General features: G+C 42.1%; 1 protein-coding gene and 1 pseudogene across 3 annotated transcripts in view; both read right to left on the bottom strand.

The window, feature by feature from the left end:
- LOC111971502 (thyroid hormone receptor alpha) overlaps positions 1 to 19,047 on the bottom strand; it is a 73,130-nt gene extending 54,083 nt beyond the window's left edge. For 2 of the 3 annotated variants that reach the window (XM_023998303.2, XM_023998304.2), the window contains exons 1-2: positions 18,758 to 19,047; positions 9,656 to 10,093 (exon numbers count right to left, since the gene is read on the bottom strand). The gene's annotated coding sequence lies outside the window, so the exon portion shown is untranslated. The remainder of the gene's footprint in view (positions 1 to 9,655; positions 10,094 to 18,757) is intronic. The other variant, XM_023998305.2, reaches the window with a different exon arrangement.
- Positions 19,048 to 20,927: 1,880 nt separating this feature from the next.
- The window catches only part of LOC111971501 (vesicle-fusing ATPase-like), a 42,949-nt pseudogene continuing 38,942 nt past the window's right edge, over positions 20,928 to 24,934 (bottom strand).

Below are 24,934 nucleotides of genomic sequence, written 5' to 3'. Positions count from 1 at the left end.
ACATAATCTTGCATGACCGCAAACAATGTACTTCAAAATGCGAGGCAGCACTGGTCTGTTATAGGGCCCCTGTAAAACCGATCCCCCCTACACAATCAATGGACATGAAAGACCCTGAGTGTACACGGTGATTGCAAAGGCAATAATGGCAGGAATATGGGGATAGGTTTGTGGGGGGAAGCAGAAAGCACACCAAACCTCAGAGCTAACATGCAAGATGTGCGGAAACACTAACGGTGATTTTWAAAAAAAGAATTTTTTAATCTTGCTCTCTCTCTCTCAGGTCTCGGAAAAAACACAACACTCAGTCAAACTTGACCCATACACACTTCTAACACCCAACCCCCACAGTCCAGTTCTAAAGTGTTAACATGTGAGCCTAACCATGTCTAAGATTCTCTACTTCACTTTGTCGGTCTTCCACATCTCATCCGCACAGATAGGCAGAGGTGTAATGTGTGTGTGTGTGTGTGTTTGTAGGGGAGTACTCAACAACTTGTGTTTGTTTGTTAAGGTTGAGGCTTTCCAAATGGGTTAAAGTTGAAGCCCCAGAATACAGGCCGGCATCACGCCTCCCGCTGTCAGTGTGTCAGAACGGTAACAAGCTGCAATCAGTGGGTCATCCTTAGAGAGAACATATTAATTCTCACTAATAAATACTGGTAGAAAATAAGGACAGGTTAGTAGATAGGCCTCTGTATCTTTATCAGTGGTGGAAAAAGTACCCAATTATCATACTTGAGTAAATGTAAAGATACCTTAATAGAAAATGAAAGTCACCCTGTAAAATACTACTTGACTAAAAGTATTTGGTTTTACATGTACTTACGTATATTTTAGCAATTACATTTACTTTTCATACTTAAGTATCAAAAGTAAAAGCATACATCATTTCAAATTCCTTATATTAAGCAAACCACATGGCTGATTTTCTTAATTTACTGATAGCCAGGGGGACACTCCAACACTCAGACATAATTTACAAATCAAGCATGTGTTTCGTGAGTCCACCAGATCAGAAGCAGTAGGATGACCAGGGATGTTCTCCTGATAAGTGTGTGAATTGGACCATTCCTGTCCTGCTAAGCCTCCAAAATGTAACGAGTATTTTTTGGGTGTCAGGGAAAATGTACGGAGTAAAAAGTACATATCTTTCTTTCGGAATGGAGTGAAGTAAAAGTAGTCAAAAATATAAATTGTGAAGTAAAGTACAGATACCCAAAAAAACTACTTAAGTAGTACTTTAAAGTATTTTTACTTGAGTAGTTTACAGCACTGATCTTTATCAATCAATCCAACTTTATTATAAAGCTGAGACATTACTAGGGGCATTTACGAAAGGTAAAAAAGCGTCACTGGTCGCATTGGTTATTATTTTTGTAATTTTTATGAAAAAGAGACGAGCATCCAGCGACATTATAAAAAAAGATTGTAGTAAATACGCTGCTGTTCTATTGTTTGTTTTTTTTACCTTAAATTTAACTAGGCAAGTCAGTTAAGAACAAATTCTAATTTATAATGACGGCCTACCCCGGCCAAATCCTAACAACGCTTGGCCACGTGTGCGCCGCCCTATGGGACTCCCAATCACGGCCGGTTGTGATACAGCCTGGAATCGAAACAGAGCCTGTAGTGACGCTTCTAGCACTGAGATGCAGTGCCTTAGAATGCTGCGCCACTCGGGAGCTGTTCTATTGTGCGTGCAATGATGTACAACAGTGTTGTTTAGCTTAAAGTAATATCTTTGTTGTAGTAATGWCGCAAACCGAAGTGGCAGTTTCACCCCAACGGATTCCGACTTCAGGAAAGGCATTGACAATTTTGTATGTGTTGGGGGGTTCTGCATGTCATTAAAATTGTGAAATACACGTCAACAAATGGACATCAATGGCCGATTCCCTAACTTGAAGCTGAAGTTTATCATGTGTGATGGGTATGAAACTGAGGCTTTCAGGGAATAGAAGCCAGACCGGTTGGCTGGTGCTAGGCAGACCAGGCCTAGCACCAGCCAATGGGCTCAGACTTGATATACTGTACATGCTGGTTTCTGACTTGATATAGTGTGTGGGTGTGAATTCTTGTTCGCCATGCATCCATCAGTCTGTCTGACAAGTCGACAGAGCCTTGAAGTCTGACACGCGAGGCTAACATTTGCTGGACTTTATGGCTCCGTAAAGGGATAGTTCACTACAGAATCAAAGATCTTTCAGACTTTTTAGGATCTCAAACGTCGAGATGAGTTCCACACCATCTGTTGTGTATATCCAGCTATAATCCTCAATCCCAAATAAAATGGGAAAGATAGGCACCATTTAATTTTTTATATTTCTTCCCCCTTTATTTAACGGCTTGGGGGCAGTATTTCGACGTCTGGATGAGAAGCGTGCCCAAAGTAATGTATATGCATATAATTGGTAGATTTGGATAGAAAACACTCTAAAGTTTCCAAAACTGTTAAAATAATGTCTGTGAGTATAACATAACTGATGTGGCAGGCGAAAACCTGAGGAAAATCCATCCAAGAAGTGGGATTTTTTTGATGTGGGTATTTTCAATTGAATGCCTATAGAGTATCTAATGGGTTAGGACCCAGATTGCAGTTCCTATGGCTTCCACTAGATGTCAACAGTCTTTAGACATTGTTTCAGGTTTGTTTTCTGAAAAATGAAGGAGACCTTTCTCTTAGTGGACTGTAGAATCATGCAGTGCTGGTTTGTGCGCATGACCGAGTGCGCGCCCTTCGTTGTTTTTCCTTTCTATTGAATACGCTATTGTCCGGTTCAAATATTATCGATTATTTAGACAATTGACAACCTGAGGATTAATTATAAACATCGTTTGACATGTTTCTACGAACTTTACCGGTACTATTAGGATGTATTCGTCTGCATGTTTTGACCGCCTTTAGCCATGTGATTACTGAACAAAACGCGCCAACAAAACTGAGCTTTTGGATATAAGGAGGGACTTTATCGAACAAAACCAACATTTATTGTGTAGCTGGGACTCTTGTGACTGCAACCATATAAGATCTTCCAAGGTAAGTGATTAATTTTAAATCGCTATTTCTGACTTCTGTAATTCCTGTACTTGGTTGTAAAATGTTTGTATGCTTTTGTAAGCGGGGCGCTGTCCTCAGATAATCACTGGTATGCTTTCGCCGTAAAGCCTTTTTGAAATCTGACAAAGCGCTGGATTAACAAGAAGTTCATCTTTAAGCCGATGTATAACACTTGTATTTTTTATGAATGTTTATAATGACTAAGCAGACACATCGATGGCCCTGAACGAACTTTATCTGACTCTTTGTAAACTGGAAACCACACACCCTGAGGCTGCATTCATCATAGCTGGGGATTTTAACAAGGCTAATCTAAAAACAAAACTCCCTAAATTCTATCAGCATATCGATTGTGCTACCAGGGCTGGAAAAACCCTAGATCATTGTTATACTAATTTCCGCGACGCATATAAGGCCCTTCCCCGCCCCCTTTCGGAAAAGCTGACCACGACTCCATTTTGTTGATTCCAGCCTACAAACAGAAACTAAAAACAACAAGCTCCCGCGCTCAGGTCTGTCAACGCTGGTCCGACCAATCTGATTCCACGCTTCAAGACTGCTTCGATCACGCGGATTGGAATATGTTTCGCATTGCGTCCAACAACAATATTGACGAATATGCTGATTCGGTGAGCGAGTTCATTAGGAAGTGCATTGACGATGTCGTACCCACAGCAACGATTAAAACATTCCCAAACCAGAAACCGTGGATTGACGGCAGCATTCGCTAAACTGAAAGCGCGAACCACTGCTTTAACCAGGGCAAGGTGACCGAAGCATGACCGAATACAAAACAGTGTAGCTATTCTCTCGCAAGGCAATCAAACAGGCTAAGTCCCAGTACAGAGACAAAATCGAGTCGCAATTCAACAGCTCAGACACAAGAGGTATGTGGCAGGGTCTACAGTCAATCACGGATTACAAAAGAAAACCAGCCCCGTCGCGACCAGGATGTCTTGCTCCCAGACAGGCAAACAACTTTTTGCCCGCTTTGAGGACAATACAGTCCACTGACACGCGGCCCCTACCAAAACCTGCGGGCTCTCCTTCACGCAGCCGAGGTGAGTAAACACTTTAAACGTGTTAACCCTCGCAAGGCTGCAGCCCAGACGGCATTCCAGCCGCGTCCTCAGAGCATGCGCAGACCAGCTGGCTGGTGTGTTTACGGACATATTCAATCAATCCTTATCCCAGTCTGCTGTTCAAGAGGCCACCATTTCCTGTTCCCAAGAAAGCTAAGGTAACTGAGCTAAACGACTACCGCCCGTAGCACTCACTTCCGTCATCATGAAGTGCTTGAAGGACTAGTCAAGGACCATATCACCTCCACCTACCTGGACACCTAGACCCACTCCAATTTGCTTACGACCCAATAGGTCCACAGACGACGCAATCGCGCAACCACACTGCACACTGCCCTAACCCATCTGGACAAGAGGAATACCCATGTGAGAATGCTGTTCATCGATTACAGCTCTGCAATTAACACCATAGTACCTCCCAATCGTCATCAAGCTCGAGACCCTGGTCTCAACCCCGCCCTGTGCAACTGGGTCCTGGACTTCCTGACGGCCGCCCCCAGGTGGTGAGGGTAGGTAACAAACATCTCCCGCTGATCCTCAACACTGGGGCCCCACAAGGTGCGTTCTGAGCCCTCTCCTGTACTCCCTGTTCACCCACGACTGCGTGGCCATGCACGCCTCCAACTCAATCATCAAGTTTGCGGATGACACTACAGTGGTAGGCTTGATTACAACAACGACGAGACGGCCTACAGGAGGAGGTGAGGGCCCTCGGAGTGTGGTGTCAGGAAAATAACCTCACACTCAACGTCAACAAAACAAAGGAGATGATTGTGGACTTCAGGAAACAGCAGAGGGAGCACCCCCTATCCACATCGACGGGTCAGTAGTGGAGAAGGTGGAAAGTTTTAAGTTCCTCGGTGTACACATCACGGACAAACTGAATTGGTCCACCCACACAGACAGCGTCGTGAAGAAGGCGCAGCAGCGCCTCTTCAACCTCAGGAGGCTGAAGAAATTCGGCTTGTCACCAAAAGCACTCACAAACTTCTACAGATGCACAATCGAGAGCATCCTGTCGGCTGATTCACCGCCTGGTACGCAACTGCTCCGCCCACAACCGTAAGGCTCTCCAGAGGTAGTGAGGTCTGCAGAACGCATCACCGGGGGCAAACTACCTGCCCTCCAGGACACCTACACCACCCGATGTCACAGGAAGGCCATAAAGATCATCAAGGACAACAACCACCCAAGCCACTGCCTGTTCACCCGCTATCATCCAGAAGGCGAGGTCAGTACAGGTGCATCAAAGCAGGACCGAGAGACTGAAAAACAGCTTCTATCTCAAGGCCATCAGACTGTTAAACAGCCACCACTAACATTTAGCGGCCGCTGCCAACATACTGACTCAACTCCAGCCACTTTAAAAATGGGAATTGATGGAAATTATGTAAAAATGTACCACTAGCCACTTTAAACAATGCCACTTAATATAATGTTTACATACCCTACATTACCCATCTCATATGTATATACTGTACTCTATATCATCTACTGCATCTTGCCATCTTTATAATACATGTACCACTAGCCACTTTAAACTATGCCACTTTGTTTACATACCCTACAGTACTCATCTCATATGTATATACCGTACTCTATACCATCTACTGCATCTTGCCTATGCCGTTCTGTACCACACATTCATATATCTTTATTGTACATAATTCTTTATCCCTTTACAACTTGTGTGTGTATAAGGTAGCTGTTGTGAAATTGTTAGGTTAGATTACTTGTTGGTTATTACTGCATTGTCGGAACTAGAAGCACAAGCATTTCGCTACACTCGCATTAACATCTGCTAACCATGTGTATGTGACTTATAAAATTTGATTTGATTTGATTTATGTATTTCGAATTTGGCGCTCTGCAATTTCACTGGATGTTGTCGAGATGGGTCGCTAGCGGAACGCCTGCGCCAGGAAGGTTAACCAGGTAGGCCAGTTGAGAACAAGTTCTCATTTACACCAAGATAAAGCATAGCAGTGTGACAAAAACAACAACACAGAGTTACACATGGGATAAGCAAATGTACAGTCAATAACACAATAGAAAAATCTATGTACAGTGTGGGCAAATGTAGTAAGATTAGGGAGGTAAGGCAATAAATAGGTCATAGTGGCGAAATAATTACAATTTAGTATTAACACTGGAGTGATAGATGTGCAGATGCTGATGTGTAAGTAGAGATACTGGGGTGCAAAACAGCAACAACAAAAAAATAACAATATGGGGATGAGGTAGTTGGGTGTGCGATTTACAGATGGGCTGTGTACAGGTATAGTGATCGGTACGCTGCTCTGACAGCTGATGCTTAAAATTAGTGAGGGAGATATAAGTCTCCAGCTTCAGTGATTATTGCAATTTGTTCCAGTCATTGGCAGCAGAGAACAGGAAGGAAAGGCGGCCAAATGAGGTGTTGGCTTTGGGGATGACCAGTGAAATATACCTGCTGCAGGACGTACTATGGGTGGGTGCTGCTTATGGTGACCAGTGAGCTGAGATAAGGCGGGGCTTTACCTTTACCTAGACTTACAGATGACCTGGAGCCAGTGGGTTTGGCGACGAATACGTAGCGAGGGCCAGCCAACGAGAGCATACAGGTCGCAGTGGTGGGAAATTATGACATAAGATATACAGCCTCATCTACACAACAGATGGCATGGGTCATGCCATGAACTCATCTCGAACATTTCACCCGTTTCAGGGCCTCAGCAACAACGTCAACAAAAAACATTCATTTTGGCGTGAACTGTTCCTTGAAAATCAGGAATCTGACTGACTACAGGCCAAATGTTGTAATGGAGCATGAAGGTTTACATTAACTATACTGTAGGTCTATCTGTGGAACAATCCAGTGCTCGTGACCGCGGCCACGACCAGGGCTAGACCAGTCAGTATTATTCCAGAGCAGTGGTGTGGTGGGCGGAATGTTCCGCAGGGTTCCGGAGTGTTTGGCCTGGAACTCCCCAGCATCAGCAGCAGTAGAGCAGTAGGCCCTAGGTTGGATTTATGAAGTGTTGAGAATGTTAAGCTCTCAAACCCCGATGCAGGCCTGGCCATCTGGGAGCAGTCTACACCTCGCTGGTGCCTCCATGATGCCTCGCCCTCCATCACTCCCTCCATCCTCCCAAAAAACACTCAGTGTATCTAATGTACAGGGAGGGAGCCTGGGTCGGGTAGGAGACGGGATGTTAAGGAGTTGAAGACCATGCCCTCTTTTCACGAGCCACAAGGCCCCCCACAACAATCTCCATCTGGCCCAGGCAGGCTGTCACATTCCTTCCCCAGAACACCCGACCCAACTCTACCCAATAGAGACTGGGCTGTTATATTCGGTACTTGTCAAATATGTCTCAAGCGATTGAGAGGATCAAGTCTATCAGCACAGCCCATTTAGAGCGCGAAGAGCAAAGCTTGATCCACTTACTCATTCATTGCCAGAGCTGTATGGGCTGCATTTTCTCCCCAGTCCCCATGCATGTTGCACAGAAGTTGACACACTTGAATAATGCAACACGGCATGTAGAAACGGTTCATTACTGTTTTCACAAAACAATGTCCATACAGGCTAGAACACATTACAATGCAAGAAGATTCCGGTAGTTAATTGTAGGCCAACTTTTTTCCTTCTCTTTAAAGTTTCCAATAAAATAAGTCCTAAATGGAAGGGATTGTTTGTCATCTGTAGCCCCTTGAAATCAGCTAAAACAAGCTCAATAAAAAAAAGAATGCATGCTGCTGCTATTGAATAATATGAACTGTAAAGACACGACAGCACTGACCTGTACTGTAAAGTATTGTGAATAGACCTAGGCTACCTTTTGATTTACTCTGTTTATCAACAGAAACTTACCATTCAAATAAATGATTAGCATTATGCTGTTTTGTAGTTAGATTGGTAAAACTAAAAGTAACATTTATTGTATAATTGATTCAATTAATGCATACATGGCTGTCTCAATAATTGACAGAAACATTTTCAAATGGAATGAAAGAGCAGTAGCTGAGTTTGTCTGGATCAAGTGCCATTCTGTGACTTTGGCTAATGAACCTTCTTTTTTTAATGTGGTATCGTTTTGGTATTGAATAGTGCGATACTAAACCTGGTGTCGGTATCCAAGTCAAAATTGTGGTATCGTGACAACACTAGTTGTAGGGCTATAGGCAAGCGTCATTGGTTCTCCAGCCGACCTGCTTGTCGTCTCTGACTGGTAACATATTGATCTGTATGATGAAAGCATCTACCTTTAACACAGTTTGCACTCTGTAGTCTGGACACACGCTGAGCTTCAGCAGGCACGGACACACACACAGACACAGAGACAGACACAGACACTTTGACGATACCAGTATCACAAAAAATAAATCCATGCCAAAAAATGTAAACACGAAGCAGACCAAACTCTTTGGTCCTTCAAAAACCTGCTGCCTGTAAAATAAATACATGTGACTCTGGATGACAACATGTTTGTTTCCAACATTAGGGATGTTTTCAAAAAAAAGTTACATCCGCTTTGTGTTATGTTTCCTTGCCATGATACTAACAGGTATCATAATACTGGTATAGTCCCGGCCCTAACACATGCACACAGACAGACGGACACAAACGCGCAAACAGATGCGAGCACACACAGACACACGCATGCTAGCACGCACACAAACACATAGCTTTCCACAAAGCTGAACTCTCCATGGCAGGAGCCTCTCTGATTGGTCGGCCTGGGGTTCTGGTTTCTGATCCTTGTCTTAGACTATGACGCACAACAGTCAAACATCAACTCCGAGGTGTGTCCACACCAAATGTGCCAGATTGGTATCAGCAGTGGGATATAGCCATAGCCCCACAGACAAACAATCCGGAGTGTACTAGCACAGTCATGTTAAAAGGCATACAGAAAAGGGCTCGAACAAAGGACCAGGTCGAGTATTCATAAAGAGTGCTGATCTAGGATCAGTTTAACCTTTTAGAGATCATAATGAATAGGATTATATGGAAAAGGAGGATCTGATCCTCCATCAGCACTCCTACTAAGAGATGCTTTTTGAACATGGGCCCTGTTCAGTTGGATTAGTCACTTCGATCTCGGACAGTCTAGCTCCCTCCTCCACTTTGATTCTCTCTCCCAGAAACCCTCACGCCACCTGGCGGGTCAAGGAGGATTAGCCCATCAAAGGGTCAGAGGTACACGGAGCTTCCAGTGGATTAGCGGCACAGCCAGACAACACACAAGAGGCAGTGGACTGATTTACTCAGGTTACTCATGTTGGGAAATAAGTTAGTCGACCGCATTTTGAGAAACTCCTTGACTCAAAAGCACCCTAACTCTATACCATAAGCCTTGAGATAACCTTGCCCTTACTCCTCAAATTCCATGTGCAGATACGAATATAAAAGAGCTGAAGCTCTGAGCTATCCAACCAGGCCCCATTCTTACTAGTCCTGTTGTTTCACCTACTGCATCATAAGGCAGAGAGAAAGGGCCAAGTGGGAAGGAACCAGAGAACTCACCTGTGGATTGTTCTGATCACCCTCGCTCTGCTGGGTCTTACTGTTCTTCTTACAGCCCTTTCCTCATGGCGAGCTATTATTGACCGATGATGCAACCCAGGTTCCCTTATTAGTCCATCTCAGCCCCCAATGCAGCGCGCTACTCTTAAGTTCCCCAAACCATTCAGGCCTGCCACTGTGCTGTTTAATGTAAGTGACTGACCCCCAAGCATGCAGCTTTCTGGTTTTGACTGCCTCCCAGGCGTGCCATTTTCCTGGGTCTGAAGATGTGATGCTGCCACACAGGCAAACTGTTTTCAGGCTCTCTCCGTGTTGGTTTTTGGCAGCAACCCACTAGCTCGGCTAGCCCTGGGTCTCAAAGCCTCTGAGACGTGCACCACCTCTCTGTCCTTGTCTACCTCCCGAAAAGGTGCTCTCCAGTGGATCAGTCTGCCTCACCTGTAAGACACACACAGATCAGAAGGGTTTGACATAAACACAGAGAAGCCGATTGAGTACGAAACACCTTCAAACTCACAGGGTAGACTATCAGAGGACTGGTTTCCGGAAGACAGATTAAGCCTAGCATTTATCATCCAATCCCTGTCTGCTCTAGCAGCCGCTGGTTTGAAATCCGATAAATGAATAGTTGTTGCTCAAAAGAACACACACATATTCACCCACACACTGGCCTATACGACACATTGTTGAAGTCGGAAGTTTACATACACTTAGGTTGGAGTCATTGAAACTCGTTTTTCCAACCACTCCACAAATTTCTTGTTAACAAACTATAGTTTTGGCAAGTCAGTTAGGACATCTACTTTGTGCATGACAAGTAATTTTACCAACAATGGTTTACAGACAGATTATTTCACTGGTAATTTACTATATCACAATTCCAATTCAGAAGTTTACATACACAGTCAAGTGCCTTTAAACAAATTGGAAAATTCCAGAAAATGATGGCATTGCTTTAGAATCTTCTGATAGGCTAATTGACATAATTTGAGTCAATTGGAGGTGTACCTGTGGATGTATTTCAAGGCCTACCTTAAACACGCAGTGCCTCATTGCTTGACATCATGGGAAAATCTAAAGAAATCAGCCAAGACAGCAGAAAAAAATTGTAGACCTCTACAAGTCTGGTTCATCCTTGGGAGCAATTACAAACGCCTGAAGGTACCACGTTCATCTGTACAAACAACAGTACGCAAGTATAAACACCATGGGACCACGCAGCCATCATACCGCTCAGGAAGGAGACGCGTTCGGTCTCCTAGAGATGAAAGTACTTTGGTGCGAAAAGTGCAAATCATTCCCAGAACAACAGCAAAGGACCTTGTGAAGATGCTGGAGGAAACCAAAGTACAAAAGTATCTATATCCACAGTAAAACGAGTCCTATATTGACATAACCTGAAAGGCCGCTCAGCAAGGAAGAAGCCACTGCTCCAATACCATCATTAAAAAGCCAGACTGCGGTTTGCAACTGCACATGGGAACAAAGATTGTACTTTTTAGAGAAATGTCCTCTGGTCTGATGATTTTTTTTTTAAACTGTTTGGCCATAATGACCATCGTTATGCTTGGGTCTGGTGACGAATATGAAGCAAGGGCCAGCCAACAAGAGCATACAGGTCGCAGTGGTGGGTAGTATATGGGGCTTTGGTGACAAAACAGATGGCACTGTGATAGCAAATTGGATGCAGTCTGAGTAAATATTGCTGTTACATTGCACAACCTTCAATGTTATGTCATAATTATGTAAAATTCTGGCAGATTAGTTTGCAACGAGCCAGGCGGCCCAAACTGTTGCATATAACCTGACTCTGCGTGCAATGAACGCAAGAGAAGTGACACAATTTCTCTAGATAATATTGCCTGCTAACATGAATTTCTTTTAACTAAATATGCAGGTTTAAAAATATATACTTCTGTGTATTGATTTTAAGAAAGGCATTGATGTTTATGGTTAGGTACATTCGTGCAACGATTGTGCTTTTTTCGCAAATGGGCTTTTGTTAAATCATCCCCCATTTGGCAAAGTTGGCTGTCTTTGAAAGGAAGAAATGGTCTCCACACAGTTCGCAACGAGCCAGGCGGCCCAAACTGCTGCATATAACCTCACTCTGTTGCACAGAACGCAAGAGAAGTGACACAATTTCCCTAGTTAAAATAAATTCATGTTAGCAGGCAATATTAACTAAATATGCAGGTTTCATCTTAATTCTATCTAAAAAAACTCCAGTAGCTTATTTTTCAAATTGGCATGTTTTGTTTCTAAATGTTTGCGCAAGAGTGAAGGTTTCATCGAGTTGTGAGATAGTACTTTTTCACATAACACACACTGTGGCTGAGGAAAGGCACTACTCCCAGTATAAGTCAACCCCAAATCAATGTGTTCATATTTGCGCCTCTTCGATGGGCCAACGTCCCTGTGTGCTGTTCGGTGCTTTCCTGGGTAAGGGGGCAGTAGCTCTACGGCTGTATCAGATTCACAACTGTCAGTGTCCATGCAGGCTGGGCTAACAACAAATGTAGAATTACTGATGCTAGCATTGGATGTGCTCATGGAAGCAGAACAACTTGTGTCGTTGACAGGTGCAGGTATAGTACTGCTGGTAGTAGCAGTACTACCAGTAGAGCTGGTATGTGTCTATGGACGCGGGCCTTACTTTTTAAAATCATTTTTCAATTTTCGAGCAAACGGAATGAGCAGCAGCTACATTTGGCTACATACAGACCGTTAGTGGAAATCACGCGAGAGAGTAACGGTTAATGTGATTGGATGGTAATTATTTGACTAGGCTACCTGTATTTGACATTGTGTTGTTATTTCGCTGAACACGAGATGGTTTAATTTTATTTTTGGCAGTGAAGAGGCTACTCAGACGAGAAAAATACCTCACCCAAATGTAGAGCCCAGATGGAAAATATAAATGGACTGTTTGAAAATGTGAAGAAGAAAAAAATGGGGGGGGGGGGGATACCTGTACTAGGCTACACGCAGCATAGAAATCATTTGAATGATTATGTCTTGTTTGTTAAGCTCAGCTTCAGAAAATGTAACCAGAAAATAAAAATCAACATTAAAATGACCCAAACATGACATCAAAAATAATTTGTGAGTGTGTGTGCTGCCTGATGCATATGTGCATCTCAGATTTACATCACTGTGACAGCAGCAAGGCAGAGAGAGCCGAGGGCCTGTGTGGGAACAGCTTCAGGAGGAGGCCTATACTAAGTCAGCCATTTGGGACAGATGGGCCCACTAATCCTCCACAAGAGGAGAGAAGAGCCATGAAGCTACACCACTGAGCCCTCTAGCGCAGTGACAGCCAGGCTCAGTTGTACCAAGCCCTGTGGAGAACAGAGGCACATCTACAGATGCCGTATCTTAAATTTGATCATCCTGTAGTTTTGGGAATTTTCCTGACAAACAGAAAAAGCAAACTTATAGTGTACTGAAGGTTAAAAAAGATGCATACAAACACACAGCTGTGATCATTCTACAGTGGTCCCTGCAGTCATTAGAAAGTCTAGTTACGATTGACACAACAGCCAGCATTTGAGCTGGCCACCTTTTTCCACAGAAACATTTTGCACAAACAGTCTTTACAACGTTATGTCCTCAATGAGTCAGCTTATTTTTGGATGCAATGTTCAGACATTCACAGAAGAAGCAACAGCATACCACAATTCTCATTCAAATCGGAAAATGTAGGCTACATTAGTCCTAGCGCTAACTGAGTAAAGAGTCAGCTAACACAAGCCATCGTATTTAGCCTCTCGTCTCTCTCATCCCTCTCAAAACAGTATGTTGCTAGCATGCAAAACTGTCATTAAATATCTGGGATGAAAGATGTCGAGTTCCAATTGTTGGCAAGTTTTATTCAATACTGTGTTTGTGTGGTTTTTGAAAGTAAAGAATAAAGAGGATTTATTAGTCATTATAATAAAATCAGGATATAGCAATAATACAATGAAGTAACATAATAACTGAAAASCTCCGCAAGGGCTCCACAAGGGTGCAGGGCAGAGCTACGCTAAACATACTAAATTGATACACAGGCCAATCCAATAGTCATGATAAGGCCAGGGCAGCTTCAAAAGGATACAACACAAGCTAATACTTATTTTACGCCATAGGGCATTGTTCTACAGAACTAATAGAAACATTTAACTACATAAGCACAATTGAGTATAATCCATTATGAAATCAGTACCTCGCGTGTCGACGGTTATAAGGGAATACATTATGCTCCATACATAAATATGGTGGGCTACAATAGAAAATTACATAACATGATATACAAACTGTATTATGATCAGCTAATAAGGCACTTTAATAAGAATGCACACAGTAATTATTTGTAAGGAAAACAACAATGAAGATAAATTTCCAAATAATATAAAAAATGGATAATTAACAAAAGGTACAGAAAGATCCGTGCGAAGGCCAAACTACAGAGGAAGAACTTTGAGGCTATTAAATCCTTTCAGTCTGGAAAAACCCCAGGGCTTGATGGCATACTGGTAGAGGTATATCAAGTATTTTTTTATATACTAAAAGCTCCATTGTTAGATTGTTTTAACTACTCCTATAGAAATGGTAGTCTGTCAGGTACTCAGAAGGAAGGTCTGATTTCTCTATTATTAAAACAAGACCCAGATGACAAATATAAAAGACCCGGTCTATCTAAAAAACTGGAGGCCCCTTACACTTCAATGTTGTGATCATGAAAAAGGAAACTATGACATATATTGTATATCACTATCATCCACACGCACTCTCACACATAAGGATGGCTCTGTTGCGGAAAGACTGATACATGTTTGATAGTGTCTTGATGCTGTATTGTTTGTCCTTCATGTTCTAATACTTTAATGTTACCCCTTAATTTGTGTTTTTTGTAATAAATAATTATAAATAAATAAAAAATGTAAAAGACAATGCAGGCGCCAGCCGGAAAATGCATCCGGGGGAAAAAGTTTGGCCAGGTGCTGTTCTGACTGGAGGAAACACTGGGGGAGTGCTTGAGTTCGCATCGAAGAGGGAAGTTTGTCCGGCTCATCTAGATATTCCTCACGTTACATTAGCATAGCATGCCTCAAACGTAAATTGTCCGCCACAGTGAAATGTGCTACTTCTATGTGAATTACTGAGGTGGAATGCACCTGATTTCAAACGGTTGTTCGAAAATCATATAAAAATGACAAGTTGAAACATAACCTGTAGATAATTAGCAGGCAGTGTGTCTTGGATTGAGCGCAGCGCGGGTTAACTCTCCTGTTGCGTAACAATACATTTATAGCGAATTCTGACATCACGCACATAAGAAAACTCACATGGTGAGACTGTGACGCATACAACCCATACAAAAAATGTACATGAATTATAATCCACAAAATAATTAAAACGTCCTCCTGCTGCAGGAGTATTTTCCTGCTGTGAAAAACTGGGTCAAATTAAGCTACGGCATATGTACACAGACTTGGCCCTATGGAGATAACAAGGTAGAGAATTGGCCCTCAGCTCCCATAGGGCTGCTAGCTGCTAGTGGTGGAGCGGCTGAACGCGTCTTTTAATGTCTTCCCCGGGCAGACAGGCCACTTTCTCATGTGGTAACCTTCTCATGACTGATGGCCCTCCCTGATAGGCCCAGCAGAGTGGAGTTTGTTAAGTCCTCCGTCCCATCACAACATGGATGTGGGGGTTTCCTGTCTGCCTGCATGCCTTGGCTTTCCCTCAAAACAATGCCAGTCCTCTGGGAGTTATTACTAATCCAGCCTTAAAGGGATAGTTCTGGATTTTGGCAATGAAGCCTTGTATATATTTCCCCAGAGTCAGATAAACTTGTGGATAAGAGGTAGTTTCACAAGGAAATGCTAATTAGCATTAACACAATGATTGGAAGTTTATAGGAACAGCTAGCATACTAGCACTTTGGCAGAGGCTTGTGTTTGCAATCATGGCTGGAAGTCAAGGTCTAAAAATGGGGGCACTTATAAGATCCTATATTCACAATGGTAACAAATTTGAAATAGATCGATGTCTCTGTTTGGTGCACAGTCGTGGCCAAAGGTTTTGAGAATGACACAAATATAAAATTACAAAGTTTGCTGCTTCAGTGTCTTTAGATATTTTTGTTAGATGTTACTATGGAATACTGAAGTATAATTACAAGCATTTCATACGTGTCAAAGGCTTTTATTGACAATTACATGAAGTTGATGCAAAGAGTCAATATTTGCAGTGTTCACCCTTCTTTTTCCAAGACCTCTGCAATCTGCCCTGGCATGCTGTCAATTAACTTCTGGGCCACATCCTGACTGATGGCAGCCCATTCTTGCATTATCAATGCTTGGGGGGGGGGGGCGTTCCGAATTGTGTGCCACAATCCCACACTATTGTATAAACAAATTTTTAAACAAATTTTTCAAACTTTCATTGCTCTGCATGATGAACTGCCATGTCCGGCTGTGCGCGTCATATCGGGCTAAATCTATGTATTGGTGGTGCAGTGTTGACGATGAGCAGACAGAGTTAACCTGCTGCTTTTTAGCTTCTGACATAACTGGTGCAATGAATTCAGATTATTGGGAGATCAACCGAACTCTTTCATTTCCCAACCCATTTGCCCTTCTCTCACTCACTGCTCACTGGTTTTAAGATATCCCATTAAAAACAAACTCACTCATTTAAATAATAGGCTACTCATTCAAAGTCATATTCTTTCAATTCAGAGAGCAAATCGTTTCTTAAAGTTTTTTTACTATAAGGAGTAGGATATAACATTTTATCAGAAGATTATTTCTAATGATAGTAGGCCTATAAAGGCTACTTGGAAAAGTTTCTTAGATGTTTTATAAGCTGTACAAACTATAATCCTACCAGGTGAATTACAGCCTTACCTATTGACAGTGTCATTTCCCTTTGAACAGTAGCCTAGATATGTTTATGCAGATCTACAACAGTGGGCTGGCTATTCAGTGTTTGGGGAACTATCACATATCCAAAGGAACCAGTGGCGGTCTGTGCCGTTTAAGATGAGGGAGGAGGATTTATATTTTCATGAGCATGGCCTTATTTCTATTACTGCATATTGGATGACTGTCATTCATATTCCATTCACCCAGCTCAATGTAACATTGATAGGTATAGGCTACTGCATGCTATTCAAATTTTCCCTGTACCCGTCATGAGGTCGCTACAACCTTGCCTATGAATGAAAGCTTACAATGTTAGTCAAACAGTTGCAAATGAGTTTCCATTGGACAAATTCAGGTATGTTTATCCCTGTTTCATTCCATTTTCTTCTGTTTAATTAAGGTTTTTCAACAGAATCGGTGGAATGAATACACACACCCCTGATGACACGCAAACACAGTTCACTTTCATAGCAGCCATATAAAAACAGCATGATCACTTTGCTCCTTGTATATACATATCATTCCTTCTCGCAACTATATATGCTCTCTCCTCATCTCACCTTTTCCCTTCACTTGTAGACTTTAGTGCACAACACATCAGCTGTCTGTGACCAGGCGAAAAAAACTTTCCAAGCCAAACCATAGCATGACTGCTAACTCCTACGCACAGCCTACATCGTGGTCACGTCATAGTCAACATAGCGACTAGAATTAACACTTTAGTAAACCTGCTACAATCATGAAGTAGTGTACAGTCAGAATGCAATAAATTGGCAATAAATTAATAAAACCAAAAGCTTACCTCGACTTTGAAGAGTTCTAGTGTTGGGTAAGCCAAAGTCAGCTAGCTAACATAAAATCCCTCTCTGTGTGTGCCAGGTGTTTGAGTAGGCTAAACTAGATAGCTAGCTAAATGCAGCTAAGTAAATAAATAAATACAACCAAATATAGCTCTCTCTCTGGAAGTTGTCATAAATACTGTGTAAGTCTATGGAAGGGGGTGAGAACCAAGAGCCTCCTTTTTTTGTATTGAAGGCAATGTACCCAGGGGAGGACAGAAGCTAGCTGTCCTCCGTGCTGCTGAGGCTACTATAGACCTTCATTTCAAAAGTGTGTTTTTATCAATTATTTGGTGACGTGAATATATTTGGTGTCGTTTAATCTCAAAATAACTTTTTAAATGTTCCAATATTTTTATGAAATTCTCTGAGGAGGATGGTCCTCCCCTTCATCCTCTGAGGAGCCTCCACTGAAAGGAACCATAGGCCAATCAACATGAGGCTAAATTAACTTATAAATGTAGGCTAGAGAGAGTTTTAGGCTAACCTAGGCTGTATGCTATAATTGCACTTTGCCCTATTTGTAGGCTATTGTAGGCTTCTAGTTGGGCTAATAATGGACACAAATTAATAACTGAAATGTTTTACAGCAGCCATATTCGCCTTCATGACACGTGGGAGGATGCAGCTAAATAGTGACAGATTAACTTGATCAAATCCACACTTTGAGTGTTCCATTTTGCTACACTAACATTGACTATGTTGAATTTTTTGGGGGACGGACGCACGCAAGTTCATGTAGGCTAACATTGTCCTTCTATAAGTACCTAGGGCTTTTCACGTTCACAACAACCCCAATGGCTGTTGTGAACGTGCAAAAAAATGTATGTAGTTCTGTCCTTGAGCTGTTCTTGTCTATTAATGTTCTGTATTATGTCATGTTTCATGTTTTGTGTGGACCCCAGGAAGAGTAGCTGCTGCTTTTGCACCAGCTATTGGGAATCATAATAAAACACCAACATACCAATACCAAAGCTATGGATGTCATTCCAAAGGAATTTACTTTGACCGCGCAAAGCAGAAACACATTTCACTGGGAACACATTCATTTGAAAATAACTGTATCAAAAATAAGTAGGCTACTAATGTTCTCATTACGGCAAGATCATAATTTACTCGGACAAAACAATGTTACAGTAGCCACGCAAATTGCCTTGCCAAGTGATTAAGCCTATTTTCACATGGCTACAAAACGAGGCCAAACTGTTGTAGCAAAGTGTTGCCTCGCATTCCCAGATTATGTCTGACTGTATAGACTGACCTTGCTGCTAAATGTGAAAATAGTAATGAATGGACACCATTCGTATGGGCTTTACTGCTCGAGTTGACAAGAGGACAGCAGAACTCACCTTGCCGCAGACGAATAAAGTAGGTGCCTTCTCCGTGGCAGTCCCGGGCCGATACAAGTGTCAAATCCAACCAGTTTCCCTGGGTACCGGTGGTAGTCGTACGTATCTCCTGGTCAGGAATTTAACGCACAACGCAGTTTAGAACTTATCAGACGGCAAACGTTACCCAACCATCTGTAAGCACGCTGCGTTGAGCAGACTATTTCAGAAACTGAGTAAATGAGCTCTTAATACTCTGGTTTTCCACTATGAACATTTTAGCACCGTTCACGTTCCGCTGCTACGGCCGGGAAACGTAACAGACAGCAATACTACATTAGGCCCCTCCCCTTTACAGTATGGGTGCGTGCAGTGTGCAGCCAAGAGAGTTTTATCAAAATGTATACTGCTCTCTACAGGGCAATGTCAAAGCTGCAGTTCAACACTATAGCTCTCGCACAACCCTATAGATCAGTGTTTCCCAAACTAGGTTTTGTTTTTTTGCCCTAGCACTACACAGCTGATTAAAATAATCAAAGTTTGGTGATGAGTTGGTTATTTTAATTAGCTGTGTAGCGCTTGGGCAAAAAATGAAATGTGCACCAGGACAGAGTTTGGGAAATCCTGCTATAGAGCACAACTGCTTGTTGAATTATGTACAGTGACACAACATTTTTTATTTTTAAAGGTCCAATGCAGCCGTTTTTATCTCAATATCAAATCATTTCTGGGTAACAATTAAGTACATTACTGTAAAAAAATATATATATTAAACTGGTCAACAAGAAACAAAAATAACTTCTTAGCAAAGAGCAGTTTTTCAATTAAGACTTTTGCTAGGACTGTCTTGCGAGTGGTCCGAGTGGGAGGGGAAAACTGAAAGTTAGCTGTTATTGGCAGAGAGATTTGGATCTCTCTTTCTTATTGGTGTATTAGCTAGTTCATTGCCTGGCGATGTCACCAGGGTGGGCCAAAACGCCATCCCACCAAAACAGGCTGCAATTTCAGGTGGTCTTTTCAAACAGCTCTTACACTAAAAGGGTATTGTCATAATTTTCACAATTGTGGAARTATATATAAAACACAGGAAATCACGTTTTTTCATTGCCTTTAAATAAACAATAGCATGACAGGGTAGGAAACAAAAAAGTTGGTCAGTGTTTCCAAAGGGACCTTTATTAGTGGGGAAGATTTAAAATGGTATAAAATCATGCCCTTACAGTGTAAACCTGTCCAGATGAGCGCTTTGTCCCTAAAGGTCATGTGTAAGCTAAACTGTGCAGTGAAAGTTTGTGTTGTGGTCCACTATTTGTTTATTTGTGTCAGTAGTTTGTTTAATTTTGACAATATCCAAATGTTTGTTTAATCTCAGTTACGGATCCCGTAGTCGCCTCTTCACTGTTAAYGTTAAGACTGGTGTTTTGCAGGTACTATTCAATGAAGCTGCCAGTTGAGGACTTGTGAGGCATCTGTTTCTCAAACTAGACACTCTAATGTACTTGTCTTCTTGCTCATTTGTGCACCGGGGCCTCCCACTCCTCTTTCTATTCTGGTTAGAGACAATTTTCGCTGTTCTATGAAGGGAGTAGTACACAGCGTTGTACCAGATCTTCAGTTTCTTGGCAATTTCTCACATGGAATAGCCTTCATTTCTCAGAACAAGAATAGACTGACGAGTTTCAGAAGAAAGTTATTTGTTTCTGGCCATTTTGAGCCTGTATTCAAACCCACAAATGCTGATGATTCTATCCAACGTATTATGTGACTTGGTAAGAAGAAGAAAATACTACTGAATTTATTTAGGTTTGCCATAATAAAAGTGTTGAATACTTATTGACTCAAGCTTACATTTTTTTATTAATTTGTAATAATTTCCAAAAACATAATTTATTGCAATAATACATCTGTATGTTGACACACATGGTCAATTGACAGAACATAAAAAGAGCCTTTGACAACAAGTACTGTTCACATGTAATAAATAAAGTAATAAATTAACAAATGCATCACAACAAAAGACTGGTCAAATTTGGATTAAATTACACACACATACTGTACTTACACACAGACACAAACACTCTCACTCTTACAGGCACACACAGAAGCAATGCTTATTCATCTTATTCATCCACAATCTTCAAGTTTGTATTGAGATGAACAACGATACTGATATATATTACTCAATAAAAGTCAATAGAATGATTTGAAATAATTAATGATATACTGTATTTAATATATACTATGTACAGAAAATAAATAATATAAAGGTGGAGGGAAATAAAGTTACACCCAAAACGACACTTCTCACTTCCACTACACTGTATACTGTATGTTATCATCTGAATATTCAAAATATTTTGATGACTTGCGCTTCATATGAATCTATGTGTATATATAATACATATATCATGTTTTCAAGACTGATATATCTACTGGTCTGAATAAATATAGATAGCAAGACAGATACACAGTACTGTAAATACAGAAAGCTAAAACATACATGACTAAATATACGCACAATGCACAAGACAGCACTTTGCAATCCATATTGCGTTTCATACAGATAACATATTGGAACAGTACGATTTTCAATAGGTTTCTGTAATGTGATATGTCGATAGTGTCAGGTGGATGGATGATGACGACAGTTGCCGCTGAAACATGCGTGGGTGAGAGGGGACAACTTCTTCTCCCTCTCGGATTGGTTGGATGAGAATGGATGACGAACAGAGGACGTCATCCTCTTCTCCTTTTGTCTCTTGGTCAGACGCTCCTTCAGCTCTAATCGAACTTGTAGCTGCGGTCATTGCGGTCGGTGCGTTCTCTGGAGAGACAGACGTGTGGAGAGATGAGAATAAAACTGATTCAGACTCCTTTAGGTGACAATGATTTACCAGTGTCCCCAGCCTTAAACACCTGACGTATCATAAACCACATCCTACTGTACTACAGCATGTACGCAACAACAAAAAAGGCAGAAAGAAATGTTGAACAGGATATGCTATAAAAGAAGAAGGGAACCATAATGGTGAACTATATCTTTATAGTAATTTTAGCACTTTAATGACCTTTCTAATATACGGTAATTGCGTAGAATGTCTATTCAAAGGAAAGCAAAGACTTCTTCATCTTGTCGGCTAGCTTTCGTCAAATCTTGCAAAAATGCTTCAGAACAATTTGTTAAAAAAACAGCAATCTAGGACAGGGGTGCACAACTCAGGCCCTAGGGTTCTGCAGTCTTGCTGCTTTTGTTTCTCCCTGGTACTTGATGTCACAGATTCCCAGGTAGAAGTCAGTCTGTAGTTCAAAGGGCTGGAGGACTGAGGCTATGCACCCCTGATATGGAATAAGTGGTGTCCATTGTCAGAGACTATCATAGCAGGATCATATCAGCCACTAAATCTGGACAATATGTCATGGTAGGTCATGACATAGGGAGGGAATGATCATAAGGTTGTCTTATGTAATATTGTTATTACATCGACATGATTGAGGCACAGGAGTGGCAGGTACGTCATGCATATAAATCTTCAGTAACAACCTCATAACGCGGTCATTATAATGACATAAAATATGTTATAAAATGTCTTCACAGCTGATGTCAGTTTACCTAAACAACAGCTTCTTTAATGACAAGTGTTAAATCAGTTTCCATAAGCTGATATATTTGACCGCAACTGTATATGCTTGATATGTCATTGTTTGATAATGTGATCACTGAAATGTAGAATTTGGTTGCTCATAGCACAAGTTGGTCAGAGGGTATTCCTCGTAAATAGGTATGTAAATAGATACAGGAACGATCTCAGAAGTGCCAGCAGGGCCTTCTAGAGCTCTAAAACGTTGGTATCATTGTAATGAAGCCGAATGAGGAAAGCTATTCCCTAAAGCTAGAGGAGGTAGCTAGGGAAGCTAGTTAAATGTCTGGGTAGCTAGCCTCGTAGCTAGCCTCGTAGCTTCTACTGATGGCCTTACCCTCAGCGACAGCTTAAATTCGGATGTGCTTGGCGTCATCCAACCTGGTGATGACAAAATGAGATCACACCGGTCAACGACTGATACCCTGACTGCATTGGCAGCCAGTGGGCAAGTAAAGTGATGGTATGACAACTTTATTCATAGCCCTCTTCAAGAACGTGAACAAGCGTGATACAGTGTTTCATGTTCATAGGATCCCATTTGTGTCAGTGTGTCAGTCAAATAAGTAATACTGATGTACTAGTATTACTACTGTACTAATTATACTACAAGTAATATAGTAAATTGTGTTTTTTTACTTTAGCCTTAGATATGTGCCTGTTATTGTGTATCCTTGTTGTAAAATTCACAGAGATAGAAATGGAGTAATGGATATGCAGGAGAGGAAGGCAGGGTTATAAAGTCAAAGAAAGGAAGTGATTGGGTGGCTGTGATTGAGTCGCATGCAGGCAGGGTGAAGGTGATTGCATGGGTGGGTAAGGGGGAGGGGTTGGGGAGTACTCACGCCCCCTCGTCTCTAAGAAGCTGCAGGAACTTAGTGACTCTGTACTCCACATCCATCTGGAAGAAGGAAGCAGGAAACCAAAGATTAACACCAGTGCATTACAGAAGAAGAAAAAGAAGAAGACACACCTTGACAGTGCAAATATGTGGCATTATGCAGGCTCTACCGTATAAAACCGTTTGCACCACTTCTTGAGGCATGAGACCTTTCTAGCGACCATAGCTACTGGATGACGCTTGTGGTCGACTGTTCTGCAGCTGAACGAAGATGAGGAGGAGGAGGAGTGCTGATTGCCACTGACCTGCAGAGACATTTCGATTAGCATCAGGAGCTTCTTGATGCCAATCCAGACCCTCTTTCCCTTGACGTGCTGGCCGATGGTGACCCGCTCTGCGTCCGTGAAGCTTCCCAGTAGCTGCAATGGATACAATGTCAATGAGTAAACACATGGCACACAAGACAAGACAGCAGCATTAACTACTGAAACTCTTCATCAATATGTATATTGTGTGTGTTCACTTGTTTGTTTGTGTGTGTGTGTGTGTGTGTGTGTGTGTGTGTGTGTGTGTGTGTGTGTGTACACCTCTAGGGCTTCCACCAGGTGTTCTCCAGTAGAGATGTTGGGGACGTGGATGGTGGTACTGAAGGCGTCCAGCATCTCCATCTCCTGCAGCACCTCCTTACGACTGGTGGTTCCAATGATCAACAGCTTACGGCCCTGTAGGCAGAGTAAAGCACAGACAGAGTTACACACACGTACATGCACATGCACACACTTATACGCATAGACACACAGACTGGTGTAAATAAACACATTAATATAACTCAACACCTGCATTAAGTAATGCAACCATACCAGTGTTGAACTGAACAGTGAACACTCACTTTAGGAGGAGTCTTCTTCAGCAGCACCAGCAGGGCCTGGAGAACCATGTTGGAGAAGCGAGGTCCAATTGGGACGTAGTCTAAAGGAGTGGAGCACAAAGAAATCAGAACAGTACTTCAGACAGGACTCACTAGTGTTGCTGCTGATTCCTTTAGGATTGAAGACTGGGTCTTGGCTTTAGATACAGTGTTTTGTTTATCTGCAGCGTCATTAGAACGTTAAAAAGAGATATGAGTTTGTTGCTCCACTAGAGATGGAATTAGGAGGTCCACTAGACTAAAAGGAGAATGAGGTTTCAGAGGAATGAGGAGGTAGAGAATCACCTAGGAGACGCTCAATGTCATCCACCACCACACAGCTCAGCTGAGACTTGTAGGCATCCTCGAAGATCTGAGGGAAGGAAGGCAGGGGATACAGAGTAAATAACACAAAAAGACTGTATAATAATACCATTCAGTAAGTATTGGTAATAATCTCTTTCTTCTGCTCTTAGTTGTTATTGATACATCAGATAGGAAAAGGGGGAGACCGATAAACTGGAGAGAAGTAGCTAGTAAAGAGAGAGAGGGACCCAGGGATCGAACAACCAACTCTATGGGGCAATGCGTGGTCCAGAGTCAGCAGTGCCACAACTAGTCTACCATTCGACCAGATTCTGGCACAGTGACCATCTCTTTCTATAGGCATGGTGCCAGCCTTACAAAGACATTGAGGTCAAAACACTTAATAAAACTGCAGGAGCATTCAACAGTATGCAGGTATCTATCTTTCTTTCATGGTGCACATCCACCTTCTTGATAGCCAGGCACTTGGAGTTTTCGGAGAAACC

Source organism: Salvelinus sp. IW2-2015, linkage group LG13, assembly GCF_002910315.2.
Source record: "Salvelinus sp. IW2-2015 linkage group LG13, ASM291031v2, whole genome shotgun sequence".
NCBI lineage: Eukaryota > Metazoa > Chordata > Actinopteri > Salmoniformes > Salmonidae > Salvelinus > Salvelinus sp. IW2-2015.
The sequence above is the reverse complement of the archived record's forward strand: the minus strand, read 5'-3'. Positions and strand labels throughout refer to the sequence as shown.